General features: G+C 33.3%; 1 long non-coding RNA gene across 1 annotated transcript; it reads right to left on the reverse strand.

The window, feature by feature from the left end:
- Positions 1-4,108: 4,108 nt before the first annotated feature.
- Positions 4,109-5,666, reverse strand: LOC140695261 (uncharacterized). Its single transcript, XR_012070957.1, has 3 exons — positions 5,449-5,666; positions 4,715-4,856; positions 4,109-4,375 (listed from the first exon to the last, which is right to left on the reverse strand). It is a non-coding gene; the product is annotated as an uncharacterized lncRNA (long non-coding RNA).
- Positions 5,667-7,698: the final 2,032 nt, after the last annotated feature.

The following is a 7,698-nucleotide window of genomic DNA, read 5'->3' on the forward strand; positions in this document are numbered from 1 at the left end:
TTTGCAACAAATGGTTTGGACAAGTGAGTAATATGCTAAGTGAAATAATTCAGAGAGAGAGTGACAAATGCTGAATGATTTTACTCATATTAGGAATTTAAAACAAATGAAAATAAAAACACAGAAATGGAATTATAGAAATAGAAAGAAACAGGTTGTTCACAAGAAGGAGTGAAATGCGGTGAGGAAAAGAAAAATGAGAAAATTAAGAGAGAAAGTTTTCCAGTTGAAAATTAAATTAGTCAGGGACAAGGAATTTACTGTATGGGGAATAGCCAATAACTATTAAATATCTTTAAATAGCAACATATCATATCTAGATATATTCTGGTGATCAATTTGAAATGTATTATAAACAGCAAACAGTATGTTGTGTAAGAGAAACTAACACAGTGTTATAGAAAAATGTACACTTCAAAAACAAACAAACATATATATAGAAAAAAGTTAGATTTGTAGTTAGCAGAGGCACGGGTTGGGAAAGGAGAATTTGATTAATGTGCTCAAAAGCTACAAACCTCCACCTGTAAAATAATCGTGTTCTAGGGATTACCCGTAGTAACATGAAAATTAAAATTAATACTGCTTTATGTTCTATATCAATGTTATTAAGAGAGTAGACCTTAATGTTTCTCATCACAACCAAAAGACAAATTGTATTTCTTTACAATTTTATCTAAATGAGATAATGAATTCTCCCTAAAGTTGCTATGATATTTATTTCATGATACTTGTAAATCAAATCACTATCCTGTGCACCTAAACTTACACAATGTTTTATGCCAATTACAACTCCATAAAAGTGGAAGAAAAAATGGAAAGTCAATGTTCACTTTTTTCCATGTCATTTATCATGATTGTTTTTCAGCAAGTAAACTTGAGTCATGATATACTTATCCTAGGTAAAGATACTAATAAATAAGTGATTCTAATAAATTATACTTAAAGATACCAATAAAATTACTGTTTTAACATGCTTTAAACTTTCTTCATGTTAACAGCCCACTGCTTCTCTGGAATCAAAATTTTACTTTGTGTATTCACCTGAGATAAGGGAATGGATACAAGTGTTAACCCTGGCTGCTTTTGCTGTGAGTTTTAAAGTTCACTATCGCAGACCAAATGTCTCATCTCCACGAGAAATTCTGTAAGAAATGAACATGCTAGGTTGCTAGAAATCTCAGCATGGTAAAATCTCAGAACTCCTACAAGTCTTAACTGTTTTGCAATGGGAATGCAATAGTGACAAAGACTTGATTTTGGATAACAATGTGCTGTTTTCTCATGGTTGCATTATGGGATGTGAGGATAATCCCTCAGACCCACAACAAACATCCTCGCTCAAGTGCTGGGCAAAGAACTGTAAAGTTTCTGCATTTTTAGCACTGAGGACTGCTTTCAAAATGATGACTATTCTTACTGTAATCCTGGTCGTCCAAGGAAAGAAAGGTTATTGCAATTTGTAGCTTAAAGGGAATAAATCAGCGGTTCAGTCTCTATAAATTAGTCATGGGGTGTTCAAAGACAAAATAAGATGTGTCAACAATGAGAATTAGAAGAAAAAAGAAATTGGACATAAGCATAAATTAAAAAGGAGAGACAGCCCTTTGCTGGGCTCTGGGGACTGGAGAATGTATATGCCTCTGTCAAATTCAAGGATTCAGTGGCTTGGCCCTGGCATTAGCTAGGGATTCGATGAACAGGTAACAGTAAGGATAATGGGAGAAATATAATCTACCTCTCCCTGATCAGAAGAAAATCTGGTGGCTCAATGAAATTTTTAATTCACAGGGATTCTATCAAATGCAGAGGAATAATTCACTGCTGACTCAACTAAGACAAACTTAGTTACTAGTTAACTATCCATCTTCACACACACACACAGTGGCAGACAGATTTTGTAGTATTTAGTGGGAAGAATTCAGTGGGCAGAGCTCAGAGAATAGTTTTCAAGCACCAGCCAAATTTTGTACGTTTGCCAATAGTCTAGGATTTCCCACGTAGAAAACTACAGATGGACAAACAATATACTTCTTTAGGATTTCTAATTTTGAAAGTAAATGGTATTTTTAACTTATCAGTATAGAACCTTGTTATGATGATCACAGTAAGACCCACTGTGTGATAATAGAGCTGGGAACTAGCTGCTGAACCAGCCCATCTGAACCCCAGACTGCTAATGTAGGCAACAAAATAGTCACCATCATAGTTGAGCTGACAAATTTTAAAGCTTGATGTTTCTGTTTTAGGAAAAACCACTGATGTCCAGACCCATATCTCCTGCTGCAAGTGGGCGCTTTTCTTCTCTTGATAAAGTTTATACTGTTGGGATGTTGCTAGAGTTCACCATGGCCAATTTTACCATTCTCCAGATTATCAAAGTCTTTCTTCACAAATGGTGACATATTTACAGGACACAATGTTGCCATTCCAGTCTTATCAGCTGACACTGGCTGCATGATTGTGAGCAGAAGCCTTAGGCTACCTGAACTTCTCTAAAATTTTCCACCATTTCAGGGCATTTCACATTCTGAAAATGCTTCACCTTTTATTTTAAGTTAATGGGAAATAAAGTCCTCCATGAATATTTATATTTCCTACTATCTGCAGAAATTTGGTATTCTTGCAGTTGGACAAATTTTTAATTCTACCACCCTCACCTCTATTTAGTCCACACATTTTAGATTGCAATTTGGTTACTGAAAACGACCACCACAACCAAGGGTCAAGTAACTCTTAGATACATCCTGTGTGAAGGTTAGAAAGGGAACAATTTATATGGGGTGTATAATCCTACATTAAATGTTTGCAATGACACTCTCTTTTCTGGTTAAAGCTCTGATTCTAAGAAGTAAATTAATTAGAAGGCAGTATAGATATTGGTATGGGGAAGAGAATCAGCTATTTTTGAGTGGGTGGGTGATGAAGAGACAGGAAAAAATCCAGCAAATTAGAATGGAATGCTTTACACCTCTGGCAGGCATGGATTAAGAAGAAAATAATAACTTGTCTCCTGTACCTACCTCCAATTACTGTCTTGCGTGACTAGTCCTTGGACTATGAAAAGAGCTAGTTTGTGGTGAAGAGTAAGGACCATAACAAAATAGTTGGAAAACCATGAGAATTTTCTTGTTTCAAGAAAGTGGATTTGCTTAAATTCAACATATATTTTTCATTCACTAAATAATATAATGCATCCTGTGGCATGTTCTGTGCTTACTGTGCTGGTATCCAAGTTAGACAAGGAAAGGGGGATAGACAGAAAACTTCTGAAGGAGGTAGTTTCTGTCCTGAGACTGGGAAAATTAAAGTAGGTAAAAGGAGGACACCTTAAGTCCAAGAATGAGCTGGAGCAAAAGTTGTGAGTTTGGAGCTAACATTTTTCACGAGCATTTGCCTGGATGTATCTCCAAATACAGTGAAACATAAAGATATGCCAAGGTAATCAGAAACCAGATCTATAAAAAAAGAGTAAACGATGTTGAGTTTGTGGGCTTAGAGTTGGAAAGGCATTAAGTGCCACCCTGAAGACGTAAGCTTGTCTTTGGCTGGAACACAAAAGCAACATAAAGTATTGACTAAAAAATATAGCGTAGACTCTTCAGGGCAGGAAATGAAAGCACCAGTTGGAATGCTTTGAGAACAGCACAAAGACCATAGATAAAATTACTTTTGAAATTCTTCCACATGCTGAATGTGCCATATGAGACTACACCATATGACCATTTTGATACCAGTAATGACATAAAAGAGACCATGATCGCTGGACAGATTCCTGCATTTATATCCTGTTCAAACCAACCCTAACTTAACACTTTTAATACTTTCTAGGATGAACCAGGAACCACTTAGTACTTTTCCATCTGTCTATGTTTGTCCTTTTCCAAATTCTTCCATTTTCTCTTCTTCCTTACAAGAAATTATTTAAATTTACACCCATATTGTTCCATCAAATGATCATGTCAATCAAATATCTCTATTTTTCTTTAAATGGTAACTTATACTCCTGTATATCTCTTTACTCTATTCTAAAAATTATAAGGAAAATACAAGTACACGTCTATGTTTATTGTTCAAATAAGAAAATTGCAGATATTTGTCAACATTTGCCAACATCAATATTAATCTTTGTTATCCTGCATAATCTGGTAGTCCTCTGGTAAATCAGTTGTAATTAGGATGACGTTCATAAACTGAAGACGGCTGATAAGTTGGCATTGAAAGAGAGGTAGCTGATGTATCAGCTATCACTGTCACTGGAAACCGTGGGTTGCTCCTTGGTTGAAGTTTAGAAAAACGACCTTCATTGGCAGATATGTTGTGATATCTATTTGGGAAAGTAGAAGGCTCCACCATCAGTCCAAATAATAGCTCTCTGTGGGAGACAAGATGCTGTACTGAGAAGTAGAAGTTATAATTGTAATGAAGTTCACAACACGGCCATTTGCTTCAGTGTAGCTGCTTTGAGAGTGCCCGTGGACAGTGGTCAACTGATTTAAAACAGCACGTTGATCCACTGCAATTTGTTTTGGTGGTCTAAATGACATTGATTATGGAGGATAAAAATCACCTCTGATCCGGGTTGTTGTGTCACAAATTATTTGTCTAGTAGAGGGCTTCCTTATTAGAGGCATGTTTAAATTTGCAGAAAGTAAAAATTCACTTTCTCCACTAGTGTCAGCCACAAAATCAGAATTATGAATATGCACATTACCTCCTGCTTTAAAGTGCTTCTTTTTGAAATCTTCAGCCAATGAAGCCACCAGAGAGGCATTTTTAATCCCAACTCTTCTTTTTATTCTAACTAAATGCTGGTGACAGACTTGTTTAAGATTTCAATTATGGCAGAACTGCAGCTGCAACCAATGGAGAAAGATTTTAGTAATATTTTAAACGAAAATACAAGACTACAATAAGCCTATCCTATAAAACCTCAGATTTCATGTTGATTATGCAAAGATAATATCATTAAAATATGAACATTGCTGACAATATTTTGAAATTATTTATTTGTAATATACACATTTAAATAGTATATCATCAAATTTAATAAGTTAGTATTTGCAGTAACGGTGAAAGCCACTTTTTAAAAGCAGCTTTAATACGTTTATTTAGTTTTCTGGTAAGATTCATAGTTGCTAGGAACATTTCTCATAATCTTGAATACTTAAGGCACTGTCCTCATTTTTAGAAAAAGTAAAGAATATTAGCCTTTGTAGTTTTATACAATTTTCAAAATCTAGCTTTACATTTATATTCCCATAGGTTGATGTACAAAATAAAATTTTATGTATGTTACCAAGTAGTAACTACAATTACTGAATACCTTGCTTAAAACAGACTTTTTTCCTTCTGCCAGAAAGTCAGCAGGAGAAACAGATCTTTGAATATTCTGCCGCACTTTAGTAAACACATACATGCTAAGCTGTCTAACTAAACTTTACATACTTCCAGATTCAAATATTCTGAAAGGCGCCCTTCTTTCCAAAACTTCCTTCTTAAAGACATCTTCATCAATCACTATCGAAGTTCCATTATCATCCCACGAGATAGATTTTTATTGGTCACTCCCAGACATTTTCCAGAGTTTTCTTGGAAATGTCAGAGAACGAAAATCATTATCTTCATCTGGTTCCAAGACACAATGTGTGTAACATGGTCTTTTTATCAAGGATTTTTCAGACAAAGTCTGAAAAGCATTTTCTTCAATCATACACCTCAAGTCCAAGTCCCCAGAGAATGTTTGATCACACAATAGAGATATATCAGAGTTCCTGAAACAGTTTGTCCAACTTTATGAGACACATCTTGGATTTCTGGAGAAACATGTGCCAACGGAAATAACTTATTCTACAGCTACTTTTCTAATCTGCATGATTTTGAGCACTGCAGCTTCAAATGCTGCTTTGGCAGGCCTGCACAGATAAACTTCTAGGCCATCAAAATGGTTCTCTACCTGAGTAGCTGTCACATCACAAAACGACTGGTCTCCCAGCAACTCAAGTGTAACATTCAGCCAGTGTTCCCTTCTCATTCATCCAGTTAAAATGAAACATATAGGATGCTTATTTTTATACTGTGATCTGCAAATATTATCCCCAAAAATCTTTTTAAATAATTTAATTTTGGGGACTATGAAATAAAATCAGTCTCCATACTTTTGTACACAAATTTATACAAAATTGGTGAAGTATAAATAATGCAATAAATATATAAAATAATTTTAAAGTTATGAAATTTAAAGTGAAATTTGTTTAAAACCTGTACAGAAAATGTATATCTATTTCAATATCATTTGTAATTAAAGTGAAATATAATTTGATTTGGAAATGGAAGTTGGTATTTATCTCTGTACTTTAAAATAAGTAGCTCTATATTCAAAATATGAGAAGAATAAATATCAGCTTATTTGTTATGCTTATAAATAAATGGCAAATATTTATAAAATAAAACTAGATTAAAATTATGAATCAAATGTAAGAAAGCCCAAAGTGGGGAATTTTTGATTTAAATTGTAATTCAGTGCTATAAGTAAAACAAATGTAATTTAACATTCTACCATAAAAATTAGAAGAGAGACAATCTTATTGCATATTTACAAATATTTATTTTTGCCATTCTTTCTGTCAGAGGTTTTTCAGTCCCAAGAAGGAAAAAATTTTCTTGTCATCGTTATAATCCATACTCTTGTGGCTTCTGTTATGTGTTCCAAAATGATGTTGATAAATACACTTATGCACAAGACACTGGATTCAATAAGCAGTGCCTCCATTAAGGGGCAAATGAACAATGAAAAAAACAAAGATATAACAGTATATGTGGTTTGGGGTGGAAAATACAAGTTAATGCATTTTAGGAAGCAATATATTTCTCAGTCCTGAAATTTTTGGCATTGTTTATATAATACAGCATTTTAAGGCAAGTGATTTGTTCACTAATTGAAAATATTACCTATGTCCTGTAACAGTATACATAAGTAAATCCAGTTCTATCAAAATTTATATTATTTATTTAGAAATAAATTCCATTAAACTTAAGCCAAATTAAAAATGAGAGATAAAATTTTTAAATAAATAAATGTACCCTCAAGCTACAATGTAAATTTTTCCATCACTATCTGTAAATTTCATTCTAAATAAATATTAGCAACCTGAATTCATGGCATATTATAAGTATTATCAACTATAGTTATGTTGGATTTAGTCCTGATTCATAAATATTATTTAACATATGCAAATTAAAATATGTGATAACATCCCTTAAAAAGCAAAGAATTGAAAAATAACACTCTCAAAAAATGTAGGAATATTATTAAAATATGTGATCTTAACTTTTTTATAAAAATATTTTTACAAATTCACTGTAGATAGAATGTAACTAAACATAATATAAGCCATTTATGAAAAACCCATGACTAACATCAAGTTCAATTTTAACATACAGGAAGGTTTTCCTCTGGTCCAGTAATAAGAAAAATTAGCTCATTTTCACAAGTCCTAAATTACACTGCTAGAAGTCCTAGCCAGAACATCTAGTCAAGAAAAAATATAAAATGTATCCAACTTGTAAAAAAGCAGTAAAGTATTTACAGTTGCCATAATTATACATAGATAGAAAGCTCCATAGACTCCTCCAGTGACTGTTAGAAATAATGAACAAACTTAGTAAACTTCCAGAATACAAAATTGATAAAAAAAA

This window comes from Vicugna pacos, unplaced genomic scaffold, assembly GCF_048564905.1.
Source record: "Vicugna pacos unplaced genomic scaffold, VicPac4 scaffold_192, whole genome shotgun sequence".
NCBI classification, from domain to species: Eukaryota; Metazoa; Chordata; class Mammalia; order Artiodactyla; family Camelidae; genus Vicugna; species Vicugna pacos.